Raw genomic sequence first — 19,675 nt, 5'->3', positions numbered from 1 at the left:
TTTCACGAAATCCAGTCAATTTGTATGCTTTGCGGACGACATGGACATTATCGCAAGAACATTTGGAACGGTGGCAGAACTATACACCCGCCTGAAACACGAAGCAGCAAAGGTCGGACTGGTGGTGAGTGCGTCAAAAACAAAGTACATGCTAGTAGGCGGAACCGAACATGACAGGATTCGTCTAGGAAGTAATGTCACGATAGACGGGGATATTTTCGAGGTAGTGGAGGAATTTGTTTAACTTGGATCCTTACTGACGGTTGACAATAATGTGAGTCTAACGGCGCCGGTGGTGTAGTGGTAAGCGTGATTACCTCTCACCCCAGCAGGCCTGGGTTCAATCCCAGTCAGCGCCGCCGGGATGTTCTGAGGCATAACATCTCTGATCACGCCTTCCTTCGGATGGGAAGTAAAGCCGTTGGTCCCCGGTTCATGAGTTGATGGGTCGATAGGTAGGGTCCAGGTGTGGGAGCTGCCTTCCTGGCACGTCGGTAGCATTGGTGCTCAGCACGGAAAACAAGATTGACGGAAAAACAAACCAAAGGAAAAAATAAATAATAATGTGAGTCGTGAAATACGAAGGCGCATCATCAGCTAATAAGACCTTTGATCCTCTATGGACCCAAAACATGGACTATGCTCGAGGAGGATGTTTCTCGGAGTTTTCGAGCGACGTGTGCTAAGGACGATCTTCGGTGGTGTGCAGGAGAACGGTGAGTGGCGGCGAAGAATGAACCACGAGCTCTCTGCACTCTACGGCGAACCCAGCATCCAGAAGGTGGCCAAAGCCGGAAGGATGCGGGGGGAAAGGCATGTTGCAAGAATGCCGGACAGCAACCCTGCAAAGTTGGTGTTTGCTACTGATCCGGTTGGCACAAGAAGGCATGGATCGCAGAGAGCACGATGGGCAGAACAGGTAGAGCGTGATCTAGCGAGCATTGGGCATGACCGAGGATGGAGAGCGGCAGCCGCAAACCGAGTATTGTGGCGTACTATTGTTGATTATGTCTTATCTTAAATGTGATGTTGTACAAATAAATGTATGTATGTATGTAAGGTAAACCAACCCCTGGCTGATAACCTTATAAATAAATAATTTAAAAAAAATATAAATTTAAACGTATATCAGGTTCACTGAACTTTAACAAAGCTCTCTAAGTTTTTATAAAGTTCAATAAACATCTGTAAAAATTGCAAAGCTTCTTCAGAATAAACTGCACTACAAGAATGTTTCCTGAACTTAAACGAAACTTTCTGAACTTCCACGAATTTAGTTGAAGTTTCACAATGATCTATGAAGTTCTTTGAAGTTCTAAAACATTCCCTGCTGCAGCATTGGCACTCTGAACGTTTTTGTCGAATTTTAATTTTACGTTTTAATTTCTTCACTGTAAACCGATCTGCAAATAAGACTTGACACAATTGTCTAAATAGTTGACTAGATCTACACAGTAAAACATTCTGAATTTTAATTGTAATGTAAGCCAGCGTTGCCAGATATACCGATTTATCTGTAATTATACCGATTTCCGAACTAGATACCAATATACAGATAAGGTTCCTCAGAATACCAATTTTTGAGGTTTCATACCGATTTATACCGATTTTTTTTAAATAATCGAAATTATTATTGCCTGCCCTTGCTCGAATTTCGGAGAAAATTATTGTGAGAGACTTGTATCTTTTTGAATATCTTAATTTGTTTGAGCTTTTAAAATTCTAAAAAAATCATCTTTAAAAATGTTTTATGGATACTCTTTCGATGAATGTTTCAATATCCTCACCGTTTTTGGCGACTCATGAATTGATAAACAGTTAATGGCTCTTTCTGGTATTTCCGGGGGGAATCGGGAAATACTTTTAAAACATTATTAAATTTCCTTAAATTTCTTCCAACTTTCCCCTGGAATTTTCTTCCACCTTACATCGTAGATTATTTTTCAATTCCTCTCGGAAACTTATTTCAACTTCCCTTGGAAGCTTCTTCAGCCTTCACTCGAATGTTTTTTCCATCTTCTCCCGCCAGTTTTTTCAACTTTCCCGGAACTTCAGGCATGCTTCCAGATTTTGATTGCGGATCCACACTAGCTGCAGGAACTTTTAAGAAGTTCTGAAATTTCAGAAAAGTCCAGACTTTTGAGAAAGTTTCGATAAATTAAAGAATGTTTCAATAACTTCTGTTATTCTAAAACCCGGAAATTTTAGGAAAGCCCAGCGAACTCCAGTGAACTTAAGGAAACATCATAAATATAAATATAACAAGACCAAAGAACATCTGGAGAATTTAATGGTTTTTAGGACAGTTTCATTAGTTTCAGGAGAATTGAGAAAACTTTTGGAAGCTCCGAGAACATTAGGACAGATCAATAAATTTCAAGGAAATCGTTGAAATTTTAAAGGAGTTCCGAGAAACTCAGGCAATTTTCGAAAACTTCAGCAATGTTCCGAGGGGCTCATGCAAATTTAAGAAACGTAAGGGAAGTTACACGAACATTAGCACATTGTGAGAACATTTTATGGGAAGTTTCGTGCTTATTAATGGCAGTGTCGATAACTTTTAAAAAATTAGAAAAATCGGGAAGATCAGAGCTCTTCAATGCTGATGTAACAATAAATTCAAAAAAATTGTGCGCATAAGAAATTTTGCAATCTTCCTGTTAACTTAAGGAAAATTACAAGAACTTTTAAGGAATTCCGAGAAAATATGAAATATTCCTAAGTATATTTCAGGAATGTTCCAAAAATTTCAGGGGCATTGCGGGGTCTTCAGGGATGTATGATGACCATTTGGAAAATTTTCTGGATCGTTAGAACATCCATTAGATCTCTTTCATCCAGAATTATATCCTTGTTTCTGTCGACTGTTCCGTAAGCGCTCTGGCTTCCGACTTTCTCCAGATTTTTTTTCCAATCTGTTTTAGGAAGTTTCTGCCAGCGTCTCCAGGAAGTTTCTTTCGTCTTTTCCAGGAAGCAAGGTTGCAAATACTCATTTCAGCTAAAACAATGTTTTTTTAAATTATGAAATAATTAGAAGCCATGATCATATTTTGAATTGGTAGGATACAAGAAGAGGTTGCAAAGAATGTGTTTGACATATTAAGCCTGTTTATTTCACTTCATGAGAGTCACAATCAGCGATTTTTCACAAACTCACTAACTCACTCACTCACTCACTCAGCGATCAGAAAATCGCTGATTGTGACTCAAAGAAAGCAAAATTTACAGGTTTTATATTTCAAACGCATACTTTGTAACATCTTCTTGTAAGTTACAAGTAAAACATGCCATCATACCATCTTTTGGTTTTATTATTCCAAAAAACATTATTTTATCTGAAATGAGTATTTGCAACCTTGCCAGGAAGTTCAATTAAACTTTTCCCAGAAATGTCTTCCGTCTAGTTCTGGAAATTTGTCCAGTTCTTTTTTGTTTGTTTGACTTCTATTGGAAGGTTTTTCCGAGCTTCTTTTGGTTGCCACTGGAAATGGCTACTTCTGGAATTTACTTCCGATTTCCGAAACTTTTCTGCCTTTGAATGTGAAATCCGTTTTTTTTTCTGAAATTTTCTTTAAATTTTCGTCAGAAGTTTCTAAATTTATGTCTTGTATTTCTCTCAGAACTTTTCTCAAATTTCCTCCAGGAGAGATTCTTTCTTCTTTCCCTGGATGATTTTTCAGCTTCCTCCAGAAGCTAATTCAAACATTCCCCGGAGTATTCTTCCGGAATTTTCCGATCATAGTCCAAAAGTTAAAATTTTCGCTTCCAAAAACGGAAAAAAATATAAAATTAATTAAAATAGTAAATACCGATAAATACCGATTTTTTAAAACCTTTGACACCGATAAGCTTTAAAACATTCTGGCAACGCTGAATGTAAACATTCATTCCCGTAAACTTGTATTTCGTTTCATGCAACTTGTAAGCAATGTTTTTTTCAAAGATGGGATTTTGTATACAATATTGGCAACTTTTCATGAAATGTTTTAGAACTTTACACGATCTATAAGGGTTGATGCATATATTATGTCACGCTCTACGGGGGAGGGGGGGTCTTAGATTTTGTGACAAGCGATGTATTAGGTATAGAAAACACGTCACGATAGGGGGGAGGGGGTAATTTTTTGCTCGATTTAGCGTGACATAATTAATCCATTTATGTGCAGCTTATTAAACTACTTTTTCGAACTGTGTACGTTTTATTGGTTTAAATTACGCATTTGTATGAACAATAAATATTGATAATTTTTAAGGCGATTTTGGAAAGGGGGGAGACAAAAACTTCAAAATAAATTTGCATTAGCCTAATTGTCTTGAAAAATGTGTACTGAAAAAATAATCACTTATAAGTTATGATCGAATAACTAAATGTTTTGGAGTTACCATGCTCCATAGCTCTGAAAATACTAGACTAGGAATTATGATTTTTTTCATTAAAGGTGCATGTTTAGACATTTTCTACAATTTTCCTCAAGGCATGATTCCTTTATATCTTCGAAGAAAAAAGTTATCTTTTATATTTTTATCATAGTAAGACATGACTAATTTTTGTTACAATCAAAATGTGGACGATGTTCATACAGAAAAATCTTCTGAACACACTTCATTACACAAATGGAAAGATCAGGCTCTAAGGAAACAGTTCCACATTCTGCCATTTCGGACCACAGTTCGATGCATTCTACACCGGTCTATCAGCAGAAATCATAAGAATATTTTCCAAGCCCTCGATCCCCAAGTCCTGTCGTCTCAATCTTTCTTGTCCAACAATTCTAAAAAATGACTTAGTTAATTCTTTTAGTTTCCTATTTCCGGCCGTCTAATAACGTACACCCACCAAATGATCTTTTACAAAACCTAAGGATATGCAAATTATAGAATTTCAAACATAGCATCGTTTCGAGTCTACGTGAAAATTTATCTCTTCTAAAACCCCACCCTAGCTCACTAAATTGGATAGTCGTGAGGTCCCTGCTAAATATCGCAAGTTCCGTTGAGCATATTTCGTACTGTTTTCGCCTAACCAAAACCCCATAAGGCTGGGCAAATCGCGTGAAACCCCCCCCCCCCCCTGGCAAAAGCACCATCTACTAAACGATATATGAGCTTTGTTCTGCGCACCCCGCCGGTCACTGTTGACGGTTGACGGCTTTCTGACATAGGCACCCCTCCTTTGAAGCCGACTATCCTACTATTGTGGTGAATGCTCCCCATGGACCAAACGAGCCTCAATACACTATTTTGTTTGTGTGGTTTTTTTTAGCTCGTAGATCCTTCTGCGATGGCGGCTGATTTTAACGGGCAACGTGTGTAGAATGCATGCACTTGTGTCGATGATTGGGAAGCACGTATTTCGCGCCTTTGAATGCATCGTAGACTCATGGCTTGTGGTGTGGTATTATCGTCGGTTTAGGGAATCGATTTTTGCGCTTGAGATAATAAAATCGTGCTAGCTGCAATGCACACAGTGGGATGCATATTCGCGTTTTGGTAAAAATCGAAAATAGTATTAGATAATTTTCTAATATGTTTGATCTAGGAAAAACTAGTCCCTGATGGGATTGCTAAGAATTGGATGCCTTCAAATGATTGTCAAAATTTTGATTACAATTGCAGCATATTCAGTTCCACTGTGCTATGATTTGAATGGCTGCAGCGACCGTGAGGACTAGCACTGGTAGGACGTACATGCAACATCGTCGAAATGATCAGAAAAAGCGCAATTTTATCGACACACGAGTCCAACGACAACGTGCCTTGATTCGCCGCTTCATGAACGTACAGTTGTAGGTATCTTCCTACGTATGAATGATGCACATCATCACAGAATGCAAGGATGCTGATGAGCGTGAACAGCATGGCTCGTTTTTTCCTCCGCTGCTCGTCAAAGTGAAGGATGTGAGGGATTTTTTTTTGCGCGCGGTGTTCACAAAGTTGCATTGTGCATAAAAGTCTGCAGAAAGAATACCGCCACTGCGACACACAGGACAGATACCATGAATTGCGCGGTCGTCGGTGAGCTCTTTGATATTCGCGGAGAAGTTTCGGTTTTCACTTAAAGCTTGCATAGGTCTTGTCGGTGTTAGGAGATATGGTCATTGGCTTGGTACTAGCCATCACATTTGACTATTACGGAGTCGGTGATACGCTTGATCGTTGGGTGCCAAGTTTCGATACTAGTAAAGGGTGATTGATAGGGGCTCCTTACGGATAGTTCGGAGATGCTGTTGGTGCATTGTCAGTGTCAGTTGCAGCAATTGAAAGGAAGTTTTTGTGTTAGAATGCAGTACGAGAACGTTGGCTTTTTGCGGCGGCAATTCTGTTATCCATGCCTTACCATCGCATAACAAAAACTGTTCAATCAGATCTACGTGATTGAAAGTCAGTGCCAGAACTGATGCAATACGTGGACCAATCTACCAATTTCTGTTTATTGATTCACCTCCACCTCTGAATAACAGCCCAATCAAGGAATATTTTCCATATTGCCTTCGCTGAAGGTTCCCTTCAAGTCACACATTCCGTGGCGAGTGTCCTCTACGATTCTCTCCGGCAAGATTATCCTTGTTTGCAGCCAAAATTTCCACCCAAAAGAACAGCCACACAAAACAAAGCACAAATAATGATCAGTTTCTCCTCAAATTACTTCCGACTTCGGTTCAGGTCGAATTTGTAGACGCATCATTATAATAATTATATAACCACGATTATCATCTGATTTCACCTTCTTTTTCCTACCCCACGCACCAGCACTTGGCCTCGCACTGCACTACTGTTGTGCTGGCTGCTGATGGCGTCACTATTTCCTAGCCCAAGCCCGTTTCGCTTGATTCCGTCGCGGTAGTACCTATGCAGCACTCCTGGATCGGGGAACGGAGAACGAACGCCTGGGCGGATATCCCCGCATGGGTGGGAATCCGTTGTTCGTGATGTCATTTCATCCGTGCACAACACCAGCAAAAAGACAACAAAGTAATAATCCCAGACGCCGCGCCGGGTGACCCGAAAACATGCGGTGCCATTCTGATCTCGATCTGCTGGGATAGGTATGTAATTTACTATTGTATGCCTGTTGCATTTCGATAACGCCACCCTGGGCCAAGATATGCGACCTTGGGTCGATTTCTTTGACGAGCATCTAATTGGCTGTCATTTATTGATGTCTGAGAGACAGCTAGGCTCTGTCAAATTTATTTATGAAGAAGCAGCTGATATTCTAGGTGTGATCTTGAGATTTAGGATAGAAATCTTGAAACAAGGTTTTAATCCCGATTACAGAGTTACCATAATATTAATCAACAACTACAATTTATAGTAATTCTATTGAACCCTGCACTGCTGTCTGCCATCTGTTTTATTTTGGCTGTAAAAATTAAATTCTTATCCGATTTTGATGGAACGATTTAAAAAAGCCATATTTATTCTGCTTCTCAGCAGCAAACAACAAGTAGTAGTTTTGGCTACGTGCATACGCAGAAACTTTGTTATTTTTACATGTGAAATTGCGAAGTGTAACACGAAAAAGGACGCTACAGAGAATCACCTTAAAGTCCTTTATGTTAAAATAATCCTTTTTGAGAAATTATATTACATCGATACTTAATCAATGGCAAATAAGACGTCTTCGGGCTTTACAAATTGGCCATGAGCCCAAGGATTCTTCTTAAAATTCTGTGAACTTCGTAAAACTTCAAGGACATCTAAGAAGTTCAGAGACCATCGTAGACATTGAGGAAACTTAGTAGGAGTTCTGGGAATTTCATAGATCTTTTAAAAAAATCGTAGAAACAAGAAACTTGAAAAAGTTCTAAAACTGCGTAGAAGTGGAAATTTCATTTAAGTCTGAGGAGCTTCGTAGATATTAAGGGGACATTATTTATTTCAGGGAAGCTCATTATTGATCGGGAAACTCTTTATAATTTCAGGGTACTTTTAGCCTCATCGACTTGGAATAGTTGTGGACATTAAGTACAAATTCAAAAAAATTCGTTAGAAAAGTAGAAGTGCCTCAGAATTTGTAGAAGTTTTGCGAATTTCGTAGCATTTTAAGAAGCTGCGTTAAAGCTCATATAAGTGTAAGGAATTTTGTAGAAGATCTAACAATAGATCAATATGCTTCAAAGAACTTCAGGGATCCTCGCGTCAGATTTGGTAACTTCGTTGCAGTTTGTCTTAGAGATCTTTCTTTAAAAAAAATGAACTTTCCAGATATTCAAGAATTCTTATAGATGATATGTGTCTTTCAAGAAGTGCAAAGAATTAAGAGAGATTGAAAAGATATGGGATTAGGAATAAGTTCATGGAACTTGTAAAAGTTAAGGGAGTTTTGTAGATATTCAGGAAATGTTGCATAAGTTACAGGATATTTTTTTCAGGCATCCTTCCTAGACAGCAAGATATATACAGAAGATCTCCATGTAGACCAAGATATTAGTAAAGTTCATTTGGTAGTTGCCGATGCTAAGCGTCAAATAACCAGCTGGCTGATATGCCGTCATGCTATTGAAACCAACATTAAAAACGTCACAATTCAAATGTGAACTGCAAAAATGGCGTGACTGGTTTGTCTTATTTATATCAAATGGAATTATTTTCCCTTTTTTGCCATATAAATGGCTGACTTCGTGGCAGAAAATCAGAAAATAATACTCTCTCTTTTTTGAAATTCTGGTTTGAATCTTCTATTTGTTTTCAAATTATAAGCTGTCAGTGGGGCCCACAATTTGCGGGCCCGCAGCGATGTTAGCTCTTGTCAAGGTAAGGCAAACAAGATAGGGTTGCCACCTAGCTGCAAATAATAGACTTCCAGTGATAATTTTATACGATAGTTGAGGAGATGAAAGTATAGAGCTGATAGTTCCGTTAGAGTACGGAAGTGTGAAAATTGTATATAGAGAGTAGAAAGTGAGCAAGGATAACTTTGGGGAAGGTACAAATCGGGTTGATCATCTCTCTTTATCAAACTCCCCAATCGAAGAGGGATGGTGAGGGGTATTTCATTTGTTTTCAATATTATGTACTAGAATTTTTATTAAATTACTGTCTAAGAAGGATCTTTCAATAGTAGCTAGCCCGGACGATCCAGCTTAAACACGCGTGGCTTAAGCGCCACTCCACAACAGAGAACACACGTCCAATTTTAATTTGCCCGGACGAGACTCTCCTAAGGGCCTAAGTCCATTAATTCCTAGAAAGAATTTACGGATCGTTCCAGACCGCATTCAACGAAACGACCAAACGGGAATTCCCTATTATCCCCATCAATTCACACTCAAGACGGTCACTCAGAGAAACGGTAGAGCTCACGCATACCCTAAAACTCTACGAGAGAGGACTTTTCATCATTGGCCAGCCCCGTCACCTGCCACTAGACGTCTCCCTAATCTGGTAGGGCGACCAACGAAAACTACACTCTTCCCCCGAAGAGCGCGAGTAATACGTACCGCGTAAATCGAATTCGCGTAAATAGAGTACACGTAGCATATGGGATTTGACCTAATAGGGACCAACATGGAATACCTCGCGATCCTGGATATATAGAAGGTTACTGTCTTGGGGGAAGTTGTTCAGTGGATCTAGACCTAATGATTGGTGAACATAAGTTCGGAATTTTCTCACTACGTGGCGCTAATGTGTTTGAATTTGTGATTCCCTAGTTTGTTAGAACTTGAAATCCTTGCCATCTAGGAGGTTACTTTTTTTCGGCGAAGTTGTTCAGTGGATCAAGACCTTATCGTTGGTGGACAGAAGTTTGGAATTTTTTTACTACGCGGCGCTAGTGTACATGAATTTGTGATGTCCTTGTTTGTGTGATATCTTGATATCCTTGCCATCTAGGAAGTTGCTGTTTTCGGTAAAGTTGTTCATAGGATCAAGACTTAATGGTTAGTATACAGAAGTTCGGAATTTTCCCATTACGTGGTGCTGCATATCTTGATATTCTTTCGATCAAGAAAGTTGCTGTCTTCGATGAAGTGGACCAAGGCTTAAAGATTGGTGGACAGCAGTTCGGAAATTTGTAATGCGCTTGAATTAGTGATGTTACATGTTTCAAGTTACATGTTACACGTTTCTTGTTACACGTTACATGTTACAGGTTACATGTTACATGTTATTTGTTATATGTTATGTGTTTTATGTTACTTGTTATATGTTACATTTCATATTTTACGTGTTATATTGTAACGATCAGGAATTTTGTATAAATTTGTATATAATTTGATAAGGTTAAATTGTTTGAATTAAATTCCTTAGGGTAGGCAGTAGGAAGACACAAGCAGTTTTACTGAAATCTTTCCTAAGACGGCTCCATTTAATTTATGGATAAGGTAGGAAAGAAACAGTCGCACAATTAAACGAGCCAAGTTATCTTTCGTGTCTTTAGATTCACGATAGGACACGAAGGGTTTCGGGAAATCATGGACTTCCGGTTCGTCCAAGTTTTACTTTCCTTTATCTGAGGATTCACGGTCTCGATCATTTCGTCCGTGACTTCCCAACGTTCTTGAAGTGTGCGCGTTTGTTCGTGGTCGTTTTTCCTAGATAAAGTATGTAATTGAAAGTGATGTCTAGTGTTTAAAATTAATTAAAGATTTTTGTTCGTTCCTTTAGCTAGTAGAATAAGTGTGCGTGTAGAAAATTGTGTGCGATCAGGAGAAAGGCTAGAGAAATCTACAGGTAATTTTTGATGTGCTCAATATGTGCTGTCCATGTCCGTGCTCGTGCTTGTGCTCATTGTTCTGGTGTAGTCATGTTGTTAAATCGTTCGCAGCAATTCACCGTGCCCAAACGCAGCAACTTCTCCCCAACGGACGGAATTTCCCGGCAATCGCCAACCGGCCGGAAGCGGACGGATCCGTTACGTAATCGGTCCGAGGAGACTCAGGGGATCTCCACGTGGACACGGTTCACCCGCCGGTTCGTCAACCTACCGGCACGGTAGAGTAACCGCCATCGCATCGGCGTGTGAAACGCCATTGTCAGCGTAGCACCTCCATTCATCGGATCACCATCGACGATCACTAAAGAGTGCGTCGAACCCGTCGACTGTGACCATCACGTAAATCTGGTGAGTCAAGTTTTTTCTATTTTTGGAGTGTGGCGTCCGGCGAGGGCGCCACGGAGTGATTTTTGCCAGTCTAAGACTGATGAGCGAGTAGCGCCGAGTTTCCGTGACACGCTTTTCCGGAACTCGTGATGTGGCATTCCCGCCTTTGAAAAGTAACGTTTTTCAACGCCAACGTCGTTGTCACCAGGAGCGCAGACTCGTTTGGAGCTGAGTTGCCGATAAAGTGACGTCACACACATGATTAAGTAGAGCACATGAGCACGTTAGTTAGGGAGAGAGAAATCGCACACACATAGGAGATAGGAGTGAACACACACAAGTAAGCCGAAATTAATTGGAACATGTAAATAAATATACGTAGGATAATTAATGTTGGAACACCCGTTATACACTAAATATACCGCCTGAATAGTTCCGTAATAATAAATGTTTTCGTAAAATGATCATCTCCCTAGCTTTAATTAATTGAATGTATTCGACATCACTTCGCGTTCTCCGTTGTAGTTTTCGTGTCCCGTCCTCATGTTGAGAGTTTGAATGTTCGGGAGAGTAGTCCACTTCCAGATCGGGGCGACGTCTAGTGGCAAGTGACGAGACTGCCGATAATGATAAATTCTCTTTTGTAGAGGTATGGGTATGGGTGAGCTCTAACCGACTCTCTGAGTGACTATCGTGTTTGTGGTTTCATGGAGATAATAGGGTTTTCCCGTTTTGAACGTTTAGTTGAAAGCTGGCTTGCCTGATCCGTAAATCCTTTCTAGGAAATCTAATGGACTCGCCCTTAGGAGAGTCTCAACCGGGCAAATTTACATTGGGCGTGTGGTCTCCCTTGTGGAGTTGCGCTTAAGCCACACGTTTTTAGAGACGGATCGCCCGGGCTGGCTACAATATGTTACATTGTTTCTTGTTACATGTTACATGTTTCATGTAACATTTAACATGTTTAATGTTACAAATAATATGCTATATGCTTCATGTTACATGGTTGAAGTTACATGTTTTATGTTCTTTGCTTTATATTTTATGATTTTGTGTCTAGTTTTTTGTTGTTGTTATGTTTTTTGTTTGATATCTAATGGTTCATGTTTTGTGTTTAATCGTATATCTTAAGTTTTGTGTTTTACTTTGAAAGCTCTTCGTTTTATGTTCAACGTTATATGTTACACGAAAAATTTAAATTTATCATTTTATACGTAACATTTAAATATTACATGTTATTTCCTACAAGTGAAAAGTTTGTTACCTTGTTATATTTTCTGTTTGTTTAGGTGTAGAACAATTTTAATTTTTTTTTTGGTTTTTCGGTATAAAATTACACCTAAATGTTAACTCTCTATGCCCTTGAGACCTTGAAAATGTTTGGAAATAGACCCTTGATTAAATATTGTATGGCTGGTCTCATATGAAAGAGAGCACTTAAGCTTTTGTTTTTGGGTGTTTTAGCAAACTATTTTTTAAGTACATTTTTTTCTACCAGAAACACCGTGCGTATTTTCATTGTTCTTGAAATATATATCACATAGTAAATTTCGCATATACAGTCCCGTCACATAGTCGCTGCATTTTAAATTCATGTACACTAGCGCCACGTAGTAAAAAAATTCCGAACTTCTGTCCACCAACCATTAAGTCTTGATCCACTAAACAACTTCGCCCAAGACAGCAACCTCCTAGATGGCCAGGATTTCAAGTTATAACAAATTAGGGAATCACAAATTCAAGCACACTAGCGCCACATAGTGAGAAAATTCCGAACTTATGTTCACCAATCATTAGGTCTAGATCCACTGAACAACTTCCCCCAAGACAGTAACCTTCTATATGTCCAGGATCGCGAGATATTCCATGTTGGTCCCTATAAGGTCAAATCCCATATGTTACGTGTACTCCATTTACGCGATTGCCTCGCGTAAACGGAATCATTCGAGACCAACGTAAATGTAATTCGTGTAGACCGAGTTCGCTTTCTTCGGGCGGAGAGTGTAACAAGATCACGGAGTGATGTCAAATACATTCAAATAATTGATCCTGTCCACGTGGAGGTCCCTCGAGCCTCCTTGGACCGATGTGTTTACGGATCTGTTTGCGCCCGGCCGGTTGGCAATTGCCGGGAAATTCCGTCCGACGGGGAGAAGAATCGCGCTTGGGTGCACAATTGGTTGCTGCGGAATGAAGGTACAACACTACAACAGAAAGTTGAACACTAGCACGAGCGCGGACAAAACAGTACATTTCTAGCACACCAAATTACCTTTTTCCTTAGTAACTATCTCCTACCGCACACAACTAATTCAGACACATTTTAGAACTAAACTATAGAACAAACAGAAAAAAAAAACTTTAATTAAATTAAATATTCGACATCACTTTAAATTAGCATACTTTTCGCTATATTATCGAACACGAACAAACGCGCACACTTTTGGATTGGTGGAAAGTTACGGATGAAATGATCAAGCCTGTCTCTGATCACGCCTTCCTTCGGATGGGAAGTAAAGCCGTTGGTCCCCGGTTCATGAGTTGATGGGTCGATAGGTAGGGTCCAGGTGTGGGAGCTGCCTTCCTGGCACGTCGGTAGGATTGGTGCTCAGCACGGAAAACAAGATCGACGGAAAAAAACAAACCAAAGGAAAAAAAAAATGATCAAGTCTGTGAATCCTCAGATTAAGGAAATGTAAGACTCGGACGGACCGGAAGTCAATCTTTTCCCGAAACCCATTGTGTACTTTCGGGAGTCTAAAGACACGGAAGATAACTTGGCCGATAGAAGTGCCGTTGACAGTGTTCACTCGGCTGTCGACAAAAGCAGACCACTATTGATGTGTGCCACGCGATCGTCTGTTTTCTCGGCAGCAAGCATTGTGTGGTCCTCCTCATTGTTCTTCATCAGCAGTTCTTTCGGTCGATGCGTCGTCGACTTTGGAAAGCAACCGTTTAGTGATGAGTGTGTAAGTGCTGACCACGTTTTGCGTCCATTGCTGCAATGGAAGCGCTCTGACCCCCGTTGGCGTAACTGCTAAACAATGAAGCCACTGGAAGCGGCTCCTGTTCTGATGGAGGAGGCTGTTTGGATAGCGGAAGATAAAGTGTTTATTGTGTTGTACCTTTTGAATATAGTTTTAAGATGTATTGTATAGTGACCAAGAATCCTCGGCTCTGTAAAGTTAATTCGTTTAAGCAGTATCAAATAAATCAAATAAAAAAAGAAGCGCCGTTGTCCCTTTCCTACCTTTTCAATAAAATGCAATGGACTGGAAAGGAACAGCAAAATACTATAGTTTTCCTATTGCCTACCCAAAGGAAATTTAATTCAAAACAGTTTAAACATATTAGATCATGTTCAAATTTATACAAAATTCCTGATCGTTACACAATTTTATCTTAGTCTTAGAATGATGACAATAGGTCTAATTTCGTTGACTTTTATGTACATTTGCATTCGAATTTGAATCAGTTCAGCTTCGAACCTGATTGAGTACGAAATTTGTGGCGTCGCGTGTCATAGTTTTTGATTTCAGTTTGTTTACGCGTTGTATGATTTTGTGAGCGGTTGCTTCGTGTTCGCGTCATGGAGCAATCGACTACATTCGACCAGAGGATTGATCCCTGTAGGGCGGGTCTATGATCGGAGCTACTACACCTAGCATGACATAGCTGCTTGCAAGGGATTCAGTTGGACTGATTTGGTGAGATTGTTCCTTTTTTCTACTTTTGTCTATTTAAACTTAATTTCTATGAATGCGTATCGTTTGGAATCTTTTGATTCGGATGAGACTCTTAACTTTTATTTGTTTACATTGTATTTCAATCGGTATTCTTAAGAACTTCACAAAATAAGGTTTCAATATTTAAATTGAGCAGCTCGACTAACCTGGTGGCTGCCACTTTTGCTTACTGAGTAGAAGACTGTGGGGGATCCACATTGTAAAGATTCCCTATTTTCTCTTTTTACAGGCTGGAGTTGTTGTTTGAACCATTTAGTTTATCAATTTAATTTATCTGTATAACAATTATTCACAAGCATTCTTCCAGGTCAATTCAAGAATAGTTTGATGATGATAAATCTTCCTAATATTCACATTATAGTTATGACCCAATCTTGTCAACCTCTCCGCGCATCGGACTGTTATTTTTTAATAATTCCACATAATTGTAATTTCATACCTTCCTCTTTCAAGATGAATGTTTAAGATACACATACTTTGCTAGCTGACAAAATGGGGTCATTGCTGTATAATTATTCTCTTTTTGCAGCCTTCATTCAGACTGGATCTATTGATTTAAACTATTTGAGTTTTCTCTAGCTCTTTGATGACGGAATATCATTAGATTTATACTTTAATGATTCACTCTTACAGCTTTCACCCTAGTTTTGTCTGTTGATTTGATTTGTTTGAATTGGTTTTCAGCTCTTTGGTGTTGGCAGTCGCGGGCGATCAATTTTGCTCATGCTCATGCTCTAAGTTTATTTTCAGCATTTCGATGATGGAACGTCTTCAGATTTATATTATAATGGGGCTTATTACGTGTGTCACATCACGGTGAAAAGTTGTCACTTGTTGTCACGGTGAAGTGATTCCCATTTGATTTGTACGGTAATCACGGCTCTTATTCTGAGTATCACTTGCTTATCACCATGTAGTGACACCCGAAATAAGGCCCAATGATACAATGATACATTTGGCATATGATTTATCGCGTATTTCTGTTGTTCATTACATACCAGGTGAGTGCTTAATCATGTTTTGCCATCTAGTGTTTTGGTTTTGAGATGCTCGATAACCTTAGAGGGATCGGTTTTGCTTAATGAGCAAAACATCATGGGTTTAATCCCAAGCTCTCCCACAACATAACACAACACAAACATATCAAGTATCATTCTAGCTAAAAATATTTATTTGCATAATATAACCTGGAAATTTCAGTGTTACATCTTCCTTATTGGGAGCTGAGGAGACATAGAGCTGCATCATATTGTATGTAAAATAATTATTATTTTCATTGCGGAATACCAGTTTTTTTATCCATATAAATGTATTTTCATTATTACGTATTTTAATGTTCTGATATATTTCATTTCTCCATTACATATGTTTACTATATATATAAATAAATACTGGGTTGGGAGGGAGCATCAGGGTATCATTTGACATGGAACTGGACGATTGGAGTGGTATGACAACCGGAGTCTAGGAGGGAATAAACACTATCATTTTCTTTATCCTACCGATTCGATTGTGATGGTGTGAATTCTACTCCAACAGTTTCAGTGAGATTGACGCGCCCTTCTTAACAAACCATCCTGTAGGAAGCTTAATAAGTATTGCGAATTGCGTTATTCGATTTGTTGGATCGTATCGTTGGAAGGAGATTCTTAAATTCCCGTGGATTTCGCGTAAGTGTCTCTGCTTACGGGTCCACCCCACCGTTTTTGGCCCTTCATACAGCGATATTGTGAATTCAGATCGGTAGCTCAAATTGATCTTGCTATTAAGTGGAGCTGCATACAAGACAAGATCTTCGAAGGGATGGTGGCTACCTTACATACATACATACACATTTGCATTCGAATTTGAATCAGAGATATCTATTTTTAAGCTACAAAGTCTTGGATCTCAAAACTATTTTTTTATCAATAATATACCAATCAATTCGTTAGATCATTCTGCATCTCTGGAACAAATTAAAAATAGCGTAGGGTGCATTTTTGAGCTGTGCCTTTTAAAGACGTAACTGCATTAATATTACTAAAAACTGTGGCTTGCCTTCACATATGCTTACTTTCAATGAATCTCAAATTTCGATAATAACGGTCAGTTTGTTTGTAGGTTGTTTAGGAAAGGTTTCCACGGTGTACACCTTTCCCAAGCAAACTACTGTAAAAAAAATCAGGAACATCAGGAACGTTGCAATCATCAGGTGTTTGGTGTACTACATTTATTTATGAGTCTTGATCATGGTCCACTGATCAAAATCTTCTGATTTATCGATTGGATCTCTCAGGTTTATGTACTGAAATGTTGAACGCTTTTCAAAAGAATAATAGAATTTGTAACGTTCTCGTGTTACGCTAAGCTGACGGCTTAAGCGCCACCTTGCAAAGAAGGACCGTGAACTCGTTATTAATTACCCTGCAAGAAACTTCCCTTCTCAGGGCAGGTCACTCAGATGTTGACACAAACGAACTTACTTATTTTGACCCAAACGTCTAAAGCCAACCAATCAGATTAGGATACTCAAATTTACCCATACCAATCTAACAAATATAAACATATACAAATAACGTGACGCAAAAGATGAGTGGAGTAACTAATCTAAACTAGAAGTAATTTTTATTTTATTCGATTCAATTGACCAATTTGTCAAGCAGTTTTGGCGTGACCTTCTACCAGCGACTTCACAAAACTGGACCAACTTTATTCTATTTTTTTTTATAAAACGCACAAATATTGGCTACTTTTCTCGAGGTTCTAGAAGAAAAAATCTCAAAATAATGTTTTATTTCAAAGTTCGAGTGGTAGTAAACGTCATTTTAGCTGCTCGAATGAAGTGGTTAATTGGACGAAACCCGAATGTACTAAACTTAAATTTATCGAGCTAGTAATTTATTAATTAGAAACTCAAGGAAAATAGACATTTATTGAATTAAGACAAACCTAACAGTTTCCTACTGTGACGTCACGATTCTAGTTCATATGTGTTAGCATAGCCCTTCAAAATCAAATCAAACTAATGTGTGCAGTTTTCGGACGGATCTGACCTGGTTCCTTCAGCGTATCCGGTCCCTCGTCGGATGTCCCGTGACGTTCGAGTACGCGAACCCAAACAGGATCAGTTGGTCACCGAAAGCTTACGCGCCAAGATGACTCGCGCGTGGGCAAGTAAGGGGTAGGTGTCCCCAAGCGTAGTGGAGTGATGACTCGCCGCACGAATTGGCGAGACGAGTCGTTCCAACAAAGGCTACCAATTGCGCAGTAGCAGTGGTAATGCGTCGTAGCCGAACGGTTGTGCTACGAGAAAATGCGCAGTGGCAGTAACGGGTTGGCGTAAATGCCGTCTGACCAACAGCCAGCAAAAGACGGTGGATGTCCTAGCTGCTTGAAACAGTCCACTCCAGTTTCGACGATATTTGCCGATTCTAGCACTAGCCAATACAAGCCGATACATGCCGCCCGCGTTGACTGGGCAAGGAGGGCCTGTGAACGCGAAAATCTTACATAATTTGCTCATCAATTTACTACGAATTAATTAGGATCACCTGAATTTCAAATTTCACAAACTTCACAATATATATTCAATATTCTATTTTGATCAAAATATGATCTCGAACTCGACAAATTCAAAACTGTGGAAAATTATTTAAATGCATTTAAATAACCAAAATTCACTAAGCCGCCCGAACTTACTTCGAGTTTAGATGTTGCGCAGTCAATTTCTATTTATTGTCTTCAACTTAAATCAGCATTTCACAACTTCTGATAACTTCAAAGCACTCCACTCAAATGATTCGATACACGCGGAGTAGCTTGGGTTGTGCCTAAAAACTACTGGGTAATTTCTTCCTATTGGCAGATTCGAGAGAATAAACGAAGTCGTACAAGCCAAAATCTATTGAATTCCCTACGACGCAATGGTTTTAAATTTTAAAAATGGTGTCTTAACTGCCGTGTCAAAAACTAGCTGGCGTCTACAAAAGGTGGATGTCTAAGATAGCATACAAACTGACAGCATTCTCTGAAAATGCATGAACATCCAAAGCTTTCATGAAACTTATCTTTACTTGTATGGGTAGTACGAACGAACGGGTAAAAATTAATAGAAAAATAATAATAACACATAAATAATAACAACGTTACAAATTCAAGCATTCATATTATATGTGACTCTCACACTGTTCAAATTGAATCAAGAAAAACCTCAGATCGTCATATAATTCCACTATATAATGAGTGTTCCAGCATCTATCTAATCAATACATCATGTTGGGACTGTAGCCAAACGGATATTTGACTTCCAGAAGGAATTCGGGTGTTCCTAAATAAAAGTTGCGATGTGGCCACTTTCTAGAAATTGCATTTAGAACAGGATTAGGCACATTAACGGATAACTGGACGAATTTTTATGTTTTTTTTAACATTGTATGCCCACAGACAAACAGACGTAACTCTTTGAAAAAGTTTTTCTTGAAAACATAGTATCTCAAAACATAGGACCTCAGTAGCGACAGCTTTCAGGCTTCTCGCGGAAAACAAGCGTGCTCGCTAACTCGCAAACAATATTACATAACAGTTCTATAGAATGTATAGAAACGTCAAAGTGATCCGATGCCAGCGCTGCGGCGAGTAGTTCGCGGAACTGATAATATTCAAATCAACCGTTAAATGCGTGAACGAAGATACACAATGCCTATGATGTATTTCCGAAGAACTTTAAGATTTGGGCGTAATTGCTTTTGTAAACAAACATACCAATCGCTGATTTCTTGCTAATAAAATCAAATCTCGTGAACAAACTATCCCAAATGATAAAGGAATCATTCATCTACCTGTTTGTGTTGTTAGTTTTTTAGATTGAGCTTTAATTCGCGAGAAATTGTCAAATGAAGTG

This window comes from Ochlerotatus camptorhynchus, unplaced genomic scaffold (assembly GCF_037179485.1).
Source record: "Ochlerotatus camptorhynchus isolate MF236.1 unplaced genomic scaffold, CSIRO-AGI_Acam_v1.1 ptg000307l, whole genome shotgun sequence".
In the NCBI taxonomy this organism is placed as follows: Eukaryota; Metazoa; Arthropoda; class Insecta; order Diptera; family Culicidae; genus Ochlerotatus; species Ochlerotatus camptorhynchus.
The sequence above is the reverse complement of the archived record's forward strand: the minus strand, read 5'-3'. Positions refer to the sequence as shown.